Below are 21332 nucleotides of genomic sequence, written 5' to 3'. Positions count from 1 at the left end.
ACAGAGAGAGAGAGTGAGAGAGAGAGAGAGAGAGACAGAGAGAGAGACAGAGAGAGAGAGAGAGAGAGGGAAAGAGAGAGAGGAAGAGAGAGAGAGAGAGAGAGAGAGAGAGAGAGAGAGAGAGAGAGAGAGAGAGAGAGCCATTAGCTGGGCATATTAGGAAAGGCCTTCTATAGGAAAAGGCACCTGAACTGTGGCAGGGGAGGAAGGAGTGCATTCCAGATATGAGGGACCATAATATGTGAAGGCATGGAAGCTGAAGATAGAATTTTATGGATGAGAGCAGATAGCAGGCCACTTTGACTGAAGAAGGGAAGGTGTATAAAGGGGAAGATTGTGAAATGACTAGAAAGCTAGTTGGGAACCAGGCAGTGCAGGACCTCAAATGTCAGGTGGAGGAATTCAGATTTTAAACTAGAGGCAATAAAGAACCAATGAAGATTTTTTTAGTATGGGGAGAAAGAGATTCAGCAGCCAACTTGTACTAGCTTGGGAGAGCCTGTTGTTAAATTTTCAGTGTGAGCATTTAACTTTGGAAATCAGCAAAACTACAAATCAGGGTTTGGTTTATTGTTTTGATTGTCTGGTCTTAAGTAAGTGATGGAAATAATGGCGATAATGCAGATTAAACTTAAAAGTGTATTGTGCTTACATTTTTTTTCAGAGAGTAGTTGTTAACAGCACACTTCTGTGTGGCGCTAACACAGTAAGATTCGTGTATTAGGAATATCAATTTGGTTTCTAAGTGGAGGATAGACTGGGGAAGGTAGAAACTTGAAGAAGCAAGAACAATTGGTAGACCATTTTGATAGTACATATGAGAGGTAACGAATGCCTGAAGTAGAGAGACGACTAAGTGCGTGGAGAGAATGGGGGAAATATGAGAGGTATTGCTTCTACCTCTACAACAAGGTAGATAATTGATTGGATATGGGGGAGAAGTAGGAGTCAAACTTTTTCTGTGGTTGAAAACCTGGGTGACTTCAAGGTTGGTAATATCTTCAGTAGACATAGGAATGTTCGGAAGTGGGATGAATTTGGGGAAAATATAATAGATTCTGTTTTGGACATGTTTAGTTTGAAATGCCTACAGGATACGGAGATTATAGGTAGTCTGTAATGGGAGAATGGAGTTCAGGAGAAAGTTTAGGACTGAATATATTAGTTGGGGCTTCTTTCCAATTTATCTGTTTCTCTTTTTATTTGTTTGGGTTTCTAATTGTTATAATGGTATATTTGGCTCATTAATCCTTTCCTTTTCTATTTTGGTAATTTTTAGGGATATATATATAAATATATATATAATCTATCTCTATCTCTATATCTATGTCTGTATATCTATATCTATATATTCCCCTCCCCCTCTACTCCAGAGGACTGCTTTTGCTGTATCTCAGAAGTTTTGTTATGTTGTTTCATCATTACAATTGTTTAACATACTTATTAATCATTTTTATGATTAGTTCTTTGACTCACTCATTATTTATGATTTCATTGTTTTATCTCCATTTGGGTACATATTTATTGTTGGTGCTCCCCAAACTGATGGCTATTTTTATTATTTTATGGTTTATAAAAGCTGTGTTTACTAATATAGCCTTTTTATATTTATTTGCTATATCTCTGTGCCTTAAGGCATGGTCAGTTTTTGTAAAAATTCCACATGGTCCTGAGGAAAAAAAAAAATATATATATATATATGTATACATGCACATATATGTACACACACATTCTTTAGAAGTCCCATTTAGAAGATGGAATAAGGGCAGCCAGGTGGAGCTGTGGATAGAGCACCAGCCCTGGAGTCAGGAGGACCAGAGTTCAAATCTGGCTTCACACACTTACTAGCTGTGTGACCCTGGACAAGTCACTGGACTCCGATTGCCTCTAAAAAAAATGAAAAGAAGAAGATAGCACAAGTCTTTAGATTTTTAATGAAATTTGTTCTATTCTATTTATTTTCTCTTCTGTTTATTTTCATCTTCCTGTTAGAATATTTAAAGTTGAGAGAGGGACATTAAGATCTCTTGATTTTATTATGTTGTGTCTATGTCTTGTAATTCTTAATTTTTTCCTTTATGAATTTAGGTCCTAAGGTGTTTGGAGCATATACATTTAATATTGATATTGACTTATTGTCTGATTCCTTTTAGTCTAATGTAATTTCTTTGCTTTTCTCTATTTTTGTTGTGAATTTTTATTTTTGTTTTGTCTAATAATATTATTGCAACTCTTGCTTTTTGTGAATTCATTCGATGCATGGTAAATTGAGTTCTAGCCCCTCATTTTTGATCTGTGTAAGTATTTGATTTTTAAATGTGTTTGTTGTAAGGAGCAGATTATGGGGTTTTATTTTCATATCCAATTTGTCACTATTTTCTTTTTTGTTGGATTGTTTAACCCGTTCATATTTAAAGTTAAGAGAATTAGGTTTATGTTTTCCTCCATCTCTAATATTGTTTCTCCACTCTGGAATTAGGATTTGTTTGGCTCACTTCCTCTTTAAAGACTACTTTAAAGAGTACTTTTTATCTTTAGTTATTTTGTGTTAATTCACCTTAAGGCAACCCATTGACTCTCTACCTCACCCTCAACCCAACCCCTCTGGTTTATGACTGCTTTCCTTGGTTTTGGAGTTTTATTTAATTTCTTTATTCCCTTTTCTTTCTTCATTTTACTTTGTTATGTAATTCCTCCCCCATTTCTCTCTCAGCTAAGTAAAATCTCCTTTCCTCTCCAACTTTTTGATTATTAGCTTTTCCTTCATTTTCTGTGCCTTTTTCTAAAAAGAATTTCTTTTACTTGTTCTTTTCATTGGTTATTTTTTTCTGTTTATTCTAAATTTTTATTCATTGATCTGTGGTCCTTATGCTTATTTATTCCTTCTTTAGTCTCTGTGTTCTTTATGGAATTAAAGCTTTCAAATTACCTATTTTGAGTTCCCTTTTCTAAGCAATTTCTGTGATGTTGCTTTGTAGATCTTTTTCTCTTTTTTCTGTTGCACTTTATTCTTAGAAGTATCCATTCCTACATGAGATATAGGGGATAGAAATATTTTTGTGTAGTAGAAATTATTTTGTATCCTTGATTGTATGGTCCATTTCTGTCCCCTGCCCTCCCCATGATAATTTTCTTTCCTATTTGCCATGAAATCCACTCTCTGGGCCCATATCCTCCCATCCTTTTTGATGTTAGTTGCCCTCAAGTGCTTTGATTCCTTTTCTCCTAAGGCAGGATGCTGTCCATGGAGCTACAATACTCTGAGAACCAAATACTTGTGGATTATACCCATTGTAATTTCCCCATCTCAATTTGAGACCTCTTAAAAGAATCTGGTGGACCTAAAGAAGTTCTTGATTGATAAGACCCTCTCATGTTGTGAACTCTTGTTGCCAGGTTTATATGAACAATTCCTTGGCCATCCGTGGCACATTTATTTCTAAACATATTTCATGTATGTGGTTTCTTTTTCTTTTCTGAGCTAAGAAATGGGAGCTAATCTTGTCTCCATTTTGTAGATAGGGAATATGACCAAATGTGTGAAATGAGTGGCAGAGCTAGGATTTCTCACCCACTGGCCTTCCTTCTCTTTGAAATCACATCTGTTCTAATTCAGATCTTTAAGACCAGCAGATTATTTCTTTGGAAAGTCAGATTATTTTTGCTTAGAAGACTAGCATGTCTTTTGCACAGAGCATCCAAAAGCAGGTTTTATGAACACTGGTAATGTTTCAGTAAGAGTAATAACACCAGGAGATGGGTTAGGAGCCTGACAGAGGGGAAGGGCCACAAATGGCCACTTTTATAGGACACAGCTTGCTTTAGTGGAAAGAGTCCTGGATTTGAAGCTAGAAGACCTGGGTTTGAATCTCAGCTCTGCTATTTACTCTCTTCATGACCTTGCACAAATAATTTCACTTCCTGGGATCACAGTTTCCTTGTATATAGCAATTTGGGGGTATGGGTATAAATGCAGTTGTACTTGGAAACAACCACATCAACTCCCCGCTTATATGTTGCTGTCCTTTTTCCTTATTTTCTCTCTCTGTGGGTTCAGAGCCTGTCTAATGGGTATGCTTCAAAATATTCTCAACAATTCACCACAATTGCAGACACTCTCTAATTGACTTGGTCCCCACCTTGGAATAAATTAGGGAAATCTCTTTTCCCTTCGGCCAGCTTCCTCTCTCTTAGTTGCAAACTATAAATTTATGATTTAGACAAAAATCACTGTTAATGGCCACGTAATTTATTAGTAGTATAAGGTAACACAAAATAATCAAAACATTCAAAGTATAAGAAGCTTGTAGCTAGGACTACTTGCTGTGTTGTCTTATAAACCATTTCCCTATCTGGTCTGAGACGAGTTAAAGAAAGAAATTGAGATTTAAGGTATGTGAAAAACAGAGAGATAGAAAGGACTGGTTGACTGTACTTCACTTTTACCAACTGCCACAGCTATTGAATTGGTCTAATCTCAGCTCTACTTTATAATTGACATGCCTTCTCTCCTCTCATTCCCCAGTCATCCACTTGCATGCTTACTTTTCTCCCTTTCCTATTTGGTACTTCCAGATTTTATTAGAAGTCTCCTTTTCAAGACCTCTAGAATCCCCTAACAAATTGAACTGTCCTGAACTCTTGTAAACAGCCCAGCCTTCTATCATCCCAGGAAAGTCTTCCCAAAGTCTTTGTAATCCTGAGACTATCTTCCAAAATCTTTCTATGATCCCGAATCTAGAACTGCATATACAACAAATGTAATTTCTATTATTACATAACGAGAGAGTTTCTTTCCAGCCCTAAGGCTATGATCCCATGAATCTTCACGTGGTAGAAAGAATATTGCACTTGGTGTCAGGAGAAATGAGCTCCTGTTCTAGTTCTGATGCTGCTTACCAGCTGCATGACTGAGGACAAGTTAATTAACACCTTTGAGCCTTGGTTTCCTTAGCTATAAATGGGGATAACAGAACTCATGTAGTAAACGTTTGTATATTGTCACCTTCCTCCTTCTTGAGTGTCTGGAGAGAATAAATGATAATTTTTGGAAGGAATGGGAGCTCTTGAGGCTGGTAGTTGGTAGAGGTGGGAGAAGAAAAAGAAAAGGAGAGTTGGAGAGAGGAGAGTAGACTGACTTTTGCTCCAAGCTCCTGTTTGGGGTACCTTCTTTGCCCTACCAGAATTTACAATTTCCTTTTGTATGTTGTCTTCCTTTACTAGAACATAAGCTCCTTGAAGGCAGGGCTATCTTTCTTTTTTCATGTTTGTATCCCTAGTGCTTAGCAGAATACCTGGCACATGGCAGGAACTTAGTTAATGTTTATTGACATTTTAAATTGGGGAAAATGACAAAGGAAGATTGGGGAACATATATGTGCCTTGTCTGAGATTTTGGTGGACTAAGTGGCCATACTCTAAAGTGGAAGTGGTTGTGTCTGCTGCCAGGAAGTTGGGAAGAGAGAATGAGGGCCATTCCTCCTTTTGATGGACAGAGAACAATGAACTAAGTTAGGTCTAATGGATAAGGAACTCTGCCAGAGGAGTCCTCATATTGGGACTGCAGTTGACTCTGGGAATTTGTATGAATGAATGAAAAACATTAATTAAACACTTAGCACTTTTCGAGGCACTGTGCTAACCACTGGGAATAAGGAAGCATACCTTATTTGGTCTAGTGGCCTCTTTCTCAATTGCTTTATTTTTCTTCTTTTTGCAACATATTATTCTGTCCTGTTGTGACCTAAGTGCTTGCAAGTGGGGACTCAGTCTTAGTATACTGGTAGGTGCCATGAGTATGTGGTATCCCCTTGGTCTTCTCTCCCCCTTTTGTGGCATGCTTAGCTGGCATTCCAAGAAAATACATGGATGCTTGGGGTGGGCTTGCTTCTTGGTAGGCTTAATGGAAGAACCTTCTCCCAATTCTAAAGCGTGCAACATTCTGTGCCTGCTTTTGGTACAAAACATTTGATGTGAACCCTCTCTAGCACTCACTTGATTTATTTGATGGTAGGTTACTCTGGTGACAGACTCTCAGAACTGGGAGCCACCCCAGCAGATATCTAGTGCAACATACACCTGAACAGGAATCCCTTCTTCAACAGGGCTGTCAAATTCAAGTAGAAACAGGGGCCACTAAACTGTACATGAGGATCTCTCTGGGCCATACATTTACTCAGTTTTAAACTGTAATATTATCTATGTTCTATTGCATTTTGTTAAATATTTCCCAATTACATTTTAATCTGGTTTGGGATGCATTGAGTGTTGTGGGCAGCCTGGGGCCCACAGTCCTTGTGTTTGACACCTTTGTGACCTGTAAAATTTTCCTGACAATCTTCTAGAGTAAAGAAGACCCACTTCTCCTGAGGGAGCTCATCCTACCTGGGCATAGCTCAAATTGTGAGAAAGTTTTTCTCTAGAAGCTGAACGTGTTTCTTTGTCATTACCCTACATTGCTTCTAATTTTTCCCTCAGGGGTCAAGCAGGGCAAGTTTAATCTCTCATCCACAGGATGCTCCTTCCAATACTTGAGGATATCTTTCGATTCAATTAAACAAGCATTTATGATATTCTGACTGTATGCCAAGAAACTATGTTTAGTGCTGGAGATAAAAAGACAAAAATGAAACAGTCCTGTCCTCAAAAAGAGCTTATATTCTACTGAAAATAAACAACATGAAAACATATAAGCAAATTCAAAACGATCACAAAATAATTTTGGAAGGGAGAATACTAATAAATAGTGGGAATCAGGAAGGGTTTCTGTCGAAGGGAACATACCTAATCTTTGGAGGAAGCTTGGGGCTCAATATGGAGAAGTAAAGAGGAGCATTTGGATGGAAGTGATCACTCTTGGGCCTGTTTATAATTAGTCACCTATTAGCAGGTGGTGATTAATTATGAAGAAATATATAGCATACTATAGCACTTTAGTGGTCCATGGTAGAGAATTCCAACAATCCAACCTACTCATTTTACAGATGAATAATCTGAATCTCACAGAAGTTAAAATGACGTTTAGAATCATGGAATGTGACTTTACCCATTAAAAAATGATTGTTCGTAACCTTAGCTGACCTCTTATTGCTGCTCAAAAATCCTAATCAACTCATTCTGACAACCTGTCTCACTATTCGGCCAATTGTTTCAACCGTTCTTGTCTGTTCTTTTCCTCTAGCTTCAGATCCAGATCCCTGTGCACTATCCCTGAACCAGCCCCCTCCCTAAACGACTTAGCTTACTGATAAGATTTAAGACTTTAAGGGGATGCTCTCTCCAATTCACCTTGTTGTTCAGCTATTTCAGTTGTGTCTGACTCTTCATTGCCCCATCTGGGGTTTTCTTGGCAAAGATGCTGGAGTGGTTTGCCATTTCCTTCTCCAGATCATTTTACAGATGAGGAAACTGAGGCATACAGGGTTAAGTGACTTGCCCAGGGTCACACGGTAAGCGTCTGAGGCCAGGTTTGAACTCAGGAAGATGAGTCTTCCTGATTCTTAGCTGGCATTCTATACACTGTGCCACCTAGCTTGCTCCTCCACTCCCCCCAATTCCCCTACTCCCCTCAAAACTTCTTAGCATTATCCTCCCCTCCACCCCTGCTCCTTTTATCTTTTATCTTGTTTTATGGGATTATCTTTTAAAAAATTTATTCAATAATCACTTATTAATTTCTCCGGGTTCTCTTTGATCATTCTCTATTTCATCACCTCCTTCCCCCTTCCCCAATCTTGCTTTAGTCAAAATTAATCAATCAATCAACAAGCATTTAAAAAAATACATTTACTATGTGCCAGGCTAAGTACTGCAGTGGGGGGAGATGAAGAAGAGGCACAGAGCCCCTGCCTAGAAAAGAGCTTATATTCTGTGGGAGAGATAAACATGAATTGGTACATACAAGATTACTGCTTTTTAAAATTAATTAATTTGTTTTTACCCTATTAAAAGACAAGTTTATTTAAGATTCAATGCCGTATTTTGAATGATTTATTTGTTGATGGGCTGTTCAGTTTATAATAAAAAAATTTAATCTGTCCTAATTGAAGGCTATTCTTTTAAGTATTATGTAAGAAGTAGCACAAGTCTGCCACAAGTCTGTGTAAATCAAATAGTTGTTCAGAGCTTAGTAACTTGATGTCCAGAGTAATCACCAAAATTGTCTGGCTTTGCAATTTATAATCGTTATGAGCTTGAGCAAAGCACTTCATAACTATCTCCCAGCAGGGTGGGGGCAGGGCAGGGAGTAGGCTGCTTGGTTTTCCCATCTGTAAAATGCCAGGTTGGTACTGGATGATTTTGAAGGGTCCCTCCAGTTCTAGAGTCCTGACATCCTATAAATGGGTAAAAGTTGGGCTGGTTTCTGCCAGTGCCATGAGAAACAGAGGGAATCCAACCAGAAGGCAGGAAGCATTTAAAGTTTTCAGGCTTAATCATTGGTGCTGAGCCCAAACAAGCATGAGTCCTAGGGTAGTTCCCGGGGGGCCAGATAGGAAATGTCTGTGGATGTATGTTGGTTCTCCCCCCCGCCCTGCTACCTCCAACCAGAAGAACAAATAGTTATATTTAGAGGAAGCAACAAAAAATCCTGCTGTTCTCGTATGAGCTGCCATTGAAATGAGTCAAATGAAGGGCACCCCCAGAACATACCCATCTGAGAGATACCTAAAGTCAGACTATCCAAACTATGGCACTGGACAAGCTACGAAGAGATGATGCAACAGGATGATGGACTTACTGCTAGCAGAAGGGAGCACTACAAAGCACCAGTTGGGGGATCTAGGAAAGAAAAAAAAATTAAGCCCTAGTCATCAGCTGGGAATTAGATCTTCTCCCCTCTGGATAAATGAGTCCAAAGGAGCTATCCCAGATTACTGAACCAGGAAGGTAGTGAAGTAGGGCACATAATTCATGTTGCAGGCCATTAGGATGAATCAAGTCTCCCTAGCTTTATGGAAACTTCATCTCCTGAGCACCATTTAAATAGTATGTGGAGCCCTAGTGCATGCAAACAATAATATCCCAAGCTACAGCCAGCAAATAACCTTTTTTTCCAGCAATAAACTCTAAAGGCTCCAGAAATTAACGTGGAGTTAATTTTAGCAGAGACATAATAAATGAGACTGCTTTGGTTGAAGGGAGAAGGGGACTATAATTGTTGCCACAGAAGTAGGACAGTTGCAAGAATTAAAGATGGCAAGGGAATTGGCAAGCTTAGGATAGCCTGCCGAAGTTTGTTGTAAAGATATATGTGTTTATGCATGCACTCCATACTGAATACAGAGATATATCTGTATTCCTTCCTCTATATATATGTGGGTGTTCTGCTCTTAGAATGGGAACTCCTTGAGAGCAGGTTTGGTTTTGCTTTTCTATTTGTATCCATAGCACTTAACATATAGTAAGAGTCTTTTCTCCCTCCCTCCTTCCCTCCTTCCCTCCCTCCCTCCTTCCTTCCTTCCTTCCTTCTTTCCCTCCTTCCCTCCTTCCTTCCTTCCTTCTTTCCCTCCCTTCTTCCTTCCTTCTTTCCTCCCTTCCTTCCCTCCCTTTCTTCCCTCCCTTCCTCCTTCCTTCTTTCCTTCTTATATATATGTATGTATGCATATATCTCCTTTTGCAGGATTCTTTACCAGGAGTATAACTAATAATAACTGACATCTATTACAGTGCTTTCAAGTTTGCAAAATAGTTTGCATACATTATCTTTTCAATCTCATGATAACTCTCTGAGGTAATTATTCCCATCTTAAAGATGAATCTAAAGCATTGAAGTGCCTTGCCCTTGGTTATCCAGTCAATGAGCGTCAGAGATGGGATATGAAACCAGATCTTCTAAACTGTAAAGCCAACACTATGACCCATATAACACACAAGTAGGGGAGAGGGTGTGTGTGTGTGTGTGTGTGTGTGTGTGTGTAGAAAGGATCACATTGGTGAAGAGATGAAGTCTCAGGTTTGGGGTAGAGACCCCCTAGTCTGCCCTTGGCCCAGGCACAGAAAACTCATACTGCTATATTATTATTTTTTAATCCAAAGTACTTTTGTTCTTTTATTTGGACATTCCTGTAAGTACAGGGTTATTATAACATTAAAAACATTATTATTATTAATGTTAATAATAATAGCTAACATTCCTATAGTGCTAACTATATGCCAGGCACTATGCTAAGGGCTCTCTAATTATTATTTCGTTTAAAACTCCCAATAACCCTGGGAGGTAGGTACCATTTTTAGTCCTTTTACAGATGAGGAAACTGAGGCAAACAGATACAATTACTTGCCCAAGGTCACACAGCTAGTAATCGTCTGAGGCTGGATTTGAACTCAGGTCCTCCTGACCCCAGGCCTGATACTTTATCCAATGTGCCATCTAGCTGTCCCTGAAATTTAAAAAGTCCCTAAAATATTGATATTTTAATAACTATATTTGGTCTTCTTTTAAATCTCACATATTTTACTTTAAATATTTAAAAACATTATTCTGAGAAGGGGTCCATACGTTTCGCCAGACTGCCAAAGGGATCTGTGACAAAAAAGGGTAAGGACCTTGGTCTTTGTGTGAGGATGAAAATCAAGTTATTTGAAAAAAAATTTTAAGTTACCCTAACAACACTTAGTGTTTGTCTTACACGAATAAATGCTTCAAATGCATTCCTTTTTCTAACACTTGCACAATTAGCCTTCAGTGAACGAAAATCTTTTACCTCCAAGGCCATTGGCCTTAACAAAAACGGTTGCATTATAAAGCAATAAACAACGTTCTTTATTTACTTTAGCTTGCATTTGACCACCCTTAGGAGGCAGGGTTAAGGCTCACAGCTGAGCGTCTTAGTACTGTGTGAAAGCTAACATGTACAATCACACAGGAGAAAAGCATCACTGCCTTAACTGCAAATTGTGAGTTTGGATTAAAGTGTAAGATGAAGTTATTTGGTTTTGCAACTTATTTTGAATTTTTTAAAGGCCAAAACGTTTATTAGAGTAAGTGCAATCCAGGACTGATAAATGGGAACACATCTGGTCGGTATCCCTGACACAAACCTCACAGTTATTAATTATCCTGATGGTTAAAGCCGAGAAGTGAGGAGAACATTATTTATAGTGATCTTTGCTAAGTAAATCATTTTAAAAATGGCTTTCTAAATGTAACATTTCCCTTTTAAGAAGCCCTCTAGAATTAAAGGGGCTTTACAAGGGAACATGAAACATATTGCATGGGGAGAGACAGAAGCTGCCTTGATTAATGCACATGATTATCAGCGATGCAAATCACTTTCACTTATTAAGTCTTGTTTAATATCCTAATGAAGGCTTCCTGAGCAGATTTGGTAATTCCAGAGAAAGTGACTGTGAACTAATGCCCTTTCAACATGTTGAGAATGAGCAGCACTATAAAGAAAACCTCATTTACTCTAATTCCTCCCCAACACAAGATCCTTCTCTCAGCTTCTACTGCACAACAGGAGACAATTAACCTTTTCAGTACCAGAAGTGATTCCCAGAACATTCCAGCTGTGAGCTGTGATCACACATCAGGTCATGATGGATTGAGTTTGTCTTCAAGTTGTATTCCCATGAGAGAGTTTTAGGGAAAGAAGTGTGGACTGACCAGACATGTTGGGACTGGAAAAAAATAGGAGTCTGTCCTGATAATAATGGAAATTATGTGGTATTTATCTCTTGTCATTATCTTGTGTCATCCTCACAACAACTTGGGATAGCATAGTAGAAAAAGTACTGAATTTGGAATTTCATGATCTGACTTTTAATCCCAGCTCTACTACTGGCTGCCTGTGTTACCTCTCTGAGCCCCAGTTTCCTCATCTGTTCCTGCTGCCTACAAATATACCCATGTCTTCCCCATCCTTAAAACAACCTCACTTCATCTGACCATCCCTGCTAGTTATCATCCTATATCTCTCATCTCCTTCGTGGCTAAACAACTTGAGAGAGCTGCCTATGATTGGTACCTCCGTTTCCTCTCTTCTCAGTTGATTTTAAATCCTATGCAATCTGTCTTTCAACCTCATTGTTCAACTGAAATTGCTCTATCCAAAGGTCCTAGTGATCGCTTAGTTACCAAATCTCATGCTCTTTTTTTTTTTACAATCCTCATCCTTCTTTGACCTCCGTTGATGCTTTCTATTGACACTGTCTATTCTATTCTATTTCTAATGACACTATTATCTTTGTTTCCTGGATGCCCTCTCTCTCTAGAATTTTATGATACCACTCCCTTCTGCTTCTCCTTCTATCTGGCCATTCCTTTTTAGTCTCCTTTGGTGGATCTTCATTCAGGTCATGTCTAGTAGACATGGGTATCCCTGTGGCTCTGTCCTCAAGCACTTGACTTTCTATATCAGTGTTTTCCAACTGTTATTTTTCTATCCCCTTTAATAACAACAAAACATGTGTTGTGGACCCCCAAGGTTATTTAAAATACTACTAATAATGACTTTTAGATTTATTCATTAAGGTCTTACAACGACAATAATAAATTTTGCCCAAAAAAGTTCCAAATAGCCACAGAAACAAACCTACAATGCTCGAAACATGTATATGCTTGTCACAGAGAATATATACATGTAACATAATTGTGTAATTATTTACTGCTTAAATTTCCATTAAAGAATTTTTAGCTTAAACCCCTTGGGCCGTTGTCTTGAATTCCAAGGAGATTCAAGAACTATTAAATGAAAACCAATGCTCTGTACTATCTCACTTGGTAATTTTATCAGCTTACATGGATTCAATGATAATTTCTATGGAAATGATTCCCATATCTATATATCTAGTCCTACCCTTTCTCCAGTCTCGCATTACCAACCTCCTCCTGAACATCTCAATCTGGAAGTCCTGTAGACCTCTCAAACTCAATAGGTCAGAGCCAAAATTCATTATTTTTACCCCTAGTTCTCCTATCTTCCTAACTTCCCTATTAACGTTGAAGGCACCAATAGTCTCATAGTTATCTAGGCGTCCAAATTCCATGCCATTCTACCTCCTCACTCCCACTCACCCTACATAATCAATCGTCTGCCAGTTCTTATTGTTTCAACTTTCTCATACATATGCCTCCTCTTCTGTGCATTTACATAGTGACCACCCTAATACAGGCTCTGATCACCTAGTAATTAGACTATTATAAAAACCTTCTGGTTGGTCTCCCTGACTCAAGTCTCTTCCCAGTCCAATGTATCTTCCACTTAGTTGTCAAAGTAATCTTTTTGGGGCAGATAGGTGGTGCAGTGAATAGAGCACTGGCCCCGGAGTCAGGAGGACCTGAGTTCAAATCCAGCCTCAGACACTTGACACGTACTGCTGTGTGACCTTGGGCAAGTCACTTAACCCCAATTGCCTTACCTTCCTCCTTACAAAAACCAAAACCCCCAAAACCAAAATAATCATAAAAATGCAGGCCTGAATGTGTTACTCCCTTACTTAATAAACTCCACTGGCTCTAGGATCAAATATAAAATCCTCTGTTTGGCATTTAAGGCTGCTCAGATCCAAGCCCCTTTCTAGTCTTCTTATATTTCTCTTCCCTTCACATACTCTACAATCTCATAAAACAGGCCTCCCTGTTGTTCCTCTATCACCATAATCCATTTTCCGTCTCCAGGCCTTTTTACTTGCCCACCCCTATGCCTAGAATGCCCTTCTTCCTTACCTCTGCCTCCTGGCTTCCCTGGCTTCCTTGAAACCTCAACTCAAATCCCACCTTCTGTAGGAGGCCTTTCTTACTCCATGACCCCTCCTAACTCCAGTTCCCAACTACCTCTGCCATCCCTCTGAAGCTACTGTCCATTTTACACCATATATCTTGCTTGCTTGTACATAGTTGTTTGCATGTTGTTTTTTGCATTAAGATTTGAGCTTCTTGAGGGCACAAACTGTGTTTTGGTCTTTGTATCGTAAAGGCTTAGCACAGTTTGTATCACGAAGGCTTAGCACAGTGCCTGGCACATAGCAAGCACTTAATAAATGGTTGTTCACTGATTGATTGAATGAAAGAGAAGGAGTAAATGGCCTCTGAGGTCTCTTCTAGCTCCATGAATCCTGGAGTTAGGTAGGCATTATCATTATCCTCATTTTATAGAAGAGTAAGAGAAGAAGCTCATGAAAAGGTCTTAGCATGAAAGTGACCTTCTCTCCTCCCACTCTACTAATTGGAAAGTGATAATGTATACTCAATGTGCATGGCCTTGTGACATGGGACAGCAAACATTTTAGCTTTGAAAAGGCAAACGGTGTGGAGAAGAGGAGGGTCCCATTGTTGGGGTAATAAGTCAAGTGAAAGGAATAACCGGTTTTTTTGTCCCTCCTGTCTCATTCCTTTAACCCTTTCCTCCATCTTCAGGGCTGTGCCCAGGTTGACTACCCCATTTGTGCTATCCAATACGTTAAGTCCTAGTTCTTGAATTGTATTTGTTGTGAAATTACAGAATCAAAGAATTTTAGAGCTGGAAGAGAGCTTGGTGATTAAATGAACTTAATGATCACCTAATCTGACCCCTTTGTTTTATAGATGTAAATTGAGACCCCAAAAGGTAAGTTTTGTTCAATCAAGCTTGTACAACTAGTTAGCAGTTGAGACTAGAGTAGAACCCAAGTTGCCTGACATAGTCCCATCTGTTCCTCCAGTCCTCTTTCCATTTCCCTGCACTGCAGTCCTATTTTGCCAATTTACCCAATCCAAGAAGGCAAGGAAATGGCAACCCCCTCACCCCCATGTTTTCCTTGTAGATAGAAAAGGGGAAAAAATGACAATTTTCTGGTTTGTTTTTCCTAATACTGAAAACCCCAAACTGACTATGCATCTAGGGAGTTAAATGACCTTCTCTCTGTCCTAACAGCTGTGCTTTAGCTGGTGGGGAATACCCTGACTAGGTCAAAATTGAAGCTTGGCAGGCTGGAATGCATCAATTCAAATGGGTCACACGTCTGCCTTCTCATTTGAAAATGCCAACACCATGCCAAAGACGTGAAGAACTGCTCGATGATGGTGAAAAAAAATCATCATTTCAGTTTGTGCTTATATAGAGATTTTCAGGAAAAAGCAAGATCTGTTTGGATATGATGAGTCCCTTGTGGGGTGGAGGAAGGGAGGGGAGCATGGTACTTGGAGGGGGTAGAAACAAAAATCTGGAACTGTTGTTTCTGTGACAGTAATGGAAGCAAGGAATAGAAACTATCCCCTGGATCACTTTGCCCCCAGATGGCAAAGTGTCCCTGGATTTGGTCTCTTCATCTGGGGGCTCCAGATGGAAATTTACACTTCACATGAATTGCTCCTCGCGTAGAGGAGATAAGGAATGTAACTTCCGAATTTGCAATTGGGATGGTTGAAGATAGGATGGAAGACTTGTAAAAGGTCACAGAAACAGAGAATCCCAGAGTGGGGCATGCCCCAGAGGTCAGTGTACTATGTACAGGAGGGAAAGGGCTGGACTTTCCAGGAGAGAATGGAATTCCGTTTGTTGCTCAGACAGTGGCTAGCTGTGTGATCATGCCTCAGTTTCCTCAGTGAAATGACAGGGGGAGGAAGGATATATGGGTGATCTTGCAGGATTTCTATGAGGAAAGCAATTTGTAAAACTAAAAGTCTTCTATAAATTCATCATTGTTATTGTTTTTGCTGTTGTAAGCTATTCCAACCTAAGCGTGAATTGGAACGTACTTAACAAGTGGATTGGAAGATGAATTTTAAATCTTAAATTTTAAAATCTTAAATTTTAAGTTAATTGGCAAGTAGGTAGTCCCAGAGGCAGGTGGGACCTTAGAGATCATACACTAGTCTAATCTTGTCAATTTGCAGATGAGAAAACTAGGGAGAAGCCTGTCCATGGTCACAGACTTAGTTTGTGTAGGAAATGGAATTAGAACCCACATGTAACGATTCCCACTCTGGTGCCGTTTAACTTTACGGAGCATTTTTGTTGAAGAAGGTGAATTAAACCTGAAAGCAATGGGGATTTGGGGGAATTCTTAGAGAGTGAGAGACTGTGATAGAGTAGATGGAATGCTGGCTTCAGAACCAGAACATCCTGCACTCAGGTACAGCCTCTGACCCCTACTGCTGGGGTGTCCCCTGGGCAAATCACTTAAACTCTCTATGTTTTGGGCAACTCTTTAAAATAGGGGTTCTTAACATTTTTATGTCATAGACCCTATAGACCATAGACTGGTTAAGCCCAGTCCAAAAAAATTTTTCCCATCCAAATTCACATACCCTTGAAATATCCAGGGACCCCAGGTTAAGATTTGTTGTTGGTCAGTCATTTTCAGTCACATTCAATTCTTTGTGACTTGATCTGGAGTTTTCTTCACAGAGATACTGGAGTAGTTTTCCATTTCCTTCTCCAGCTCATTTTCCAGATGAGGAAACTGAGGCAAACAAGGTCAAGCGGCTTGCCTAGAGTCACATAGCTAGTAAGCTATCTGAGGCTGGATTTGAACTCAGGAAGAGAAGTCTGCCTGACTCCAGGCTTGGCACTCTATACACTGTGCCACCTAGCTGCCCCCAGGTTAAAAACCCTTGACCTAAAACTATATATTTCAAAGGAGTTGCTGTCCTGCACTGGTAGAAGGGCGTTGTTCATCTGGGACCTCCCTATACCAAAGGTCCAGGCCTTATCCTTTAGAGAAAATAGCTAAAAGACATTGTGTAGTTTCCCCTTATTGTCCACTAATAGTGTTTACTTAAAAGAAGATGTTTTATTGTCTTTTTGGGAGAAGGGAGAAGTGGGAGGGTGTAGGAAACAGGAACAGAGACCATATTTCTTTGGTAGATTCTTTCCCTAATGACATTTTTGTCACTTTTGTCTGGAGCTTTCATCGAAGAAATAAATCCATGTGTGGCAGGATTTTTGGTAGGAGATGTCAAGTGTTTTGTAGTGTGAAATAGACCCATCCTGGAGTCAGAATCCCTGGGTTTGAGTTCCAGATCTAAATCTCAGTAGGTATATTGACCTTAAGTGAAGTCACTTCAATTCTCTGACCCTCAGTTTCTTTATCTGTAAAATGGAGATGGCAATACTTACGCATTGAGTGTTATGATATCTGCTTCTTTCTCTTCTCTAAAAATGAAATTGGTTCCCTCCTCAGGTTGAAAATTCCAGGGGTGTACTGGAGCCAACTTGAACCTGCTAGAAAGAGCCAATAGTTAAAGAAATTAGCAAAAGCTACAAATCAGAGCTTGATATTTTGTTTTATTCATTGTCTAGACTTAATAAAATGGTGGATAAGATGTTAATAATGCAGATGAAATTTAAAAGTGGGGCAGCTAGGTGGTACAGTAGATAAAGCACTGGTCCTGGTGTCAGAAGGACCTGAGCTCAAATCTGGCTTCAGATACTTACTAGCTGTGTGACCCTGGGCAAGTCACTTAACCCTGTTTGCCTCAGTTTTCTCATCTGTAAAATGAGCTGTAAAATGGCAAACTGCTCCAGTGTCTTTGCCAAGAAAACCCCAAATGGGGTCATGAAGAGTCTAATATGACTGAAAATTACTGACCAACAACAACAAAATCAAGATTAATACATTTTCCCAATCATCCCAAAATACCATTGGATCATAGAGCTGGAAAGACCTCAGAGTCATTGAGTCTAACCTCCTCATTTTACAGATGAGAAAACTGAGGTCCAGAAAGGTCACCTAGGTCATTAGGAACAGAGCCAGGATTCAAATTTAGGTTTTTCTGACTCTTAAGTCCAACATTCTCTATTCTATGCCACCTAGCAGTCTGTTTATTCAATATTAATCCAATATCATATTCAATTAACTCACTTCCTGCAATTCACCAGACACCCTCAATTCAATCACAGTATCACATAGCATGGAGAGGCACATGGTGGATGTGAACAAGAAGCAACATATAACCAATGAATAACTTTGAAAAAAATAGGAGTGAGAGCTATTATCAGGGAAATGCAACGGAGGAAAAGAAGATGGGTTGTTTGTGTGGGGAGGTTGAGAGAGAGCAGGTGGACAGCCTGAGGGCTCCACTGGTATCCTTGAGATGTCAGGAGAAAGGAAAGAAGGCCTCAAGCATGTTGGATAGACTTTCTATGGTGAACTTATGAGAAAATATGGACAAGAGTCTCACAGGATGAGCAGGCATGCAATATGGAGGCAACATCAAAATCGATAAGGTGACAGATCCATCTGAGCATCACAGAGCATCACATTGTGCTAATCTTTTATACATACGTATATCTCTCAGAGCCTGTTTTATGTTATAGCAATTTGTGTCTGTTTCTTAATTCCATTTCTAGACCACTAGTTCCTTATGGGCTGTGACTGCCTCTGATCTCTATATCTCTCTCAGTGCCTAGTAAAGTGCTATATAGTAATAAGTGATTGATACCTAATAGTTGAATTAAATTGTCAGTGTTTTGTCTATATTTGATGGAGTATAATAAATTCTACATTTAATTACATCGGTAATATTAAAATAGCTTTAAATAAATGGGCTGTGGTGGTGGGGGGCTTAGATATCTTTTTTGTAGGAAAATTTCACTTTGTTGACATTTATTGTGATGAGTTTTGAGCTGTTTGGGACTTGGATTGTTTGCTATGATTGTGTTTTTGTGGTTGAGTTGCTTTTCAGTCATGTCAGACTTTTCATGACCCCTTTTGGGATTTTCTTGGCAAAGATATTGGAGTGGTTCACCATTTCTTTCTCCAGGGGAGGCTAACAGGGTTAAGTGACTTGCCCAGGGTCACACAGCTGGTAAATGTGTTAATGTGATTAAAGATCTTCCTCCAGTGTTAATCCCATTAATAGGTCTCAGGTGGAGCCAGTTAAGGGAAGCTTGATTAGGGGAGACTTGTTTGTAGGAAGGCCCACACCCTTTTGCTAATTAGGTCACAAGAGGTGTGAAGTCCTCAGGCTCTGAAAAAGGTTATATATACTCTGAGGGTAGCCGTTAAGCCAGAACTCTTAGAACTTTGGGGGGGGGCAGAGGACACAGGCAACCAGCCAGTCAATGGGATTTGTGAGTGGGTGTTTATGGGAAGGTTCCAGCAGAGAGGAAGGTTACAGGATGGCTTGACTCCCTGCTGTGATATTGTATTTTAAGTTCTTTTCTGTTATGATGAAATGGATTTACTAGTTTTGGGATACAATTGCTGCTATGTTGAATTGGAGTTATTGGTTTTGGGATTTGATCCTCTGGTGTCTGAATAAATGTTTTACTTCTTCTGCCTTCTATGTGGAGTGTCTCTTATATTCTGCGATACAGAACTATGCAGGCATATATATTCATGGTCACCATCAATATTGTGACACTTGCCTTACTGATACAGTGTCTGAGGCTGAAGCTGCCCAGAAGCTAGATAATGTAGATAATAATAATAGCTGCTATTTATATAGTACTCTCAGGAATGAGAGGCAGAATGGGGTAGAGGATAGGAAGCTGACTCAGAATCAGGAAGAGCTGGGTTCAAATTCTGCTTCTGACACAAATTGGCTGTGTGACCCTGGTTATAGTTATTAAGTCATGTCTGACTCTTCATGACCTCACATACTATAATGCCCATGGGGTTTTCTTTGCAAAGATACTTGAGTGGTTTGTCATTTCCTTCTCTAGTGGATTAAAGCAAACAGAGGTTAAGTGACTTGCCCAGGGTTACATAGCTTGTAAGTGTCTGAGGCTGGATTTGAATATAGGTCTTCCTGATTCCAGGCCAAAGGCTCTATTCATTGAGCTACTTAGATGCCTCCTAGGCAAGTCACTTAATCTCTTAGTAGATACTCTCTAAAGCTGCATGCTAGAGAGAAAATACCAATTTGGTAGAGGGAGTTGCCTTACTAGGGAGTTTCCTATGCCAGTGAGACAATAAGACCAGTTCCTATCCTTTCAAGGATTACAAAGCACTTTTCATATATTATTTCATTTAATTCTTACAACCTTGTTAAGTAAATGCTACAGGTATTAGCAACATCTGCATTTTCCTGATGAAGAAACTGAAGCTCCGAAAAGTTAAATAGTAAAGCCGGTAGGGTCTGAGACGGCACTCTATCTAGTCTACTGTGGAGCTTCGCAAGCCAACTAGCATTTAATAAGTGACCAGTATGTGCCAGGCACAATATTAAATGCTGGGAATACAAAGAGAGGAACAAAACTGCCCCTGCTCTCGAGGAGCTCACAGTCTGATGGGGGAGACAGCTGCCAACAACTATGCATGGCCAAGATGTAAAAAGGATAAATTGAATTTGATCTCAAAGGAAATGCACTAGCATTAAGCGGAATAAGTAATGTGACTCTGCCCCATCATTGTAGAGGTAGTGGACTATGGGGGTGGGGGGGCAGGGAAGAGCATTGCATTTACTGTCAGTAATGGTCAAGGTCTTGGCTAATTTTGCTTTTTTTCTTCTTTTTAAACATACTCACATTTATTTATAAGGGATGGTTTGTGGGGTAGGGGAGGGAGGGAGGAAGGATATATTTGGAAATAAATATGATATTTAAAATGAGGCATCAATAAGAAAGTACTGGTGGAGCGGGTGGTGATGCTACAAGGCTCTGGGGGCCACCATGGCAGGGGAGATGGTAGGGCTTGGTGGGCCAGAGGGCATGGTGGCAGGGCAGATACAGGTAAAGCCCTGTATGTGTACAAAGTACCAGCAAATTTCAAGAACTAAAAACCAGAAGGAAAAAGAGATTTTCCTTTCTTTCCCTCTCCTCCCCTCCCCTTTTCTTCCCCCTTTCTTTTTTTCTTCCCCCCTCTCTTTCTTTCTCCCCCCCCTTTCTTTCTTCTCCCTCCCTCTCTTTCTTTCTTTCCTTCTTTCTTTCTTTCCTTCCTTCTTTTCTCTCTCTCTCTTTCTTTCCCTTTTCTACCCCCTTCTTTTTTCTTCCCCCTCTCTTTCTTTCTTCCCTCCTCTCCTTCTTTCTTTCTTCCCTCCTCTTTTTCTTTCTTTCTTTCTTTCTTTCTTTCTTTCTTTCTTTCTTTCTTTCTTTCTTTCTTTCTTCCTTCCTTCCTCCCTCCCTCCATCTCTCTCTTTCTTTCTCTCTTTCTTTCTCTCTCTTTCTTTCTCTCTGTCTCCCTCTCTCCCTCCCTCCCTCCATTCCTTTCTCCCTCCCTTCCTTCCTTCCTTCTTTCCTCTCTTCCTTCTTCCCTTCTTTTCTCCCTCCCTTCCCCCTCCCTCCCTTCTTCTCTTTCTTTCTTTCTTTCTTTCTTTCTCATAGGCAGCTAGCTGGCATAGTGGGTAGAATGCCACGTCTGGACTCAGGAAGATCTGAACTCAGACACTTACTAATAGTGTGACCCTGGGCAAGTGAAGTAACCTCTTTTTGCCTAGTTTCCTCATCTGTAAAAGGGGGATAATA

The sequence above is a fragment of the Trichosurus vulpecula genome, chromosome 4, assembly GCF_011100635.1.
Source record: "Trichosurus vulpecula isolate mTriVul1 chromosome 4, mTriVul1.pri, whole genome shotgun sequence".
NCBI classification, from domain to species: domain Eukaryota; kingdom Metazoa; phylum Chordata; class Mammalia; order Diprotodontia; family Phalangeridae; genus Trichosurus; species Trichosurus vulpecula.
This window is presented reverse-complemented; position numbering follows the sequence as displayed.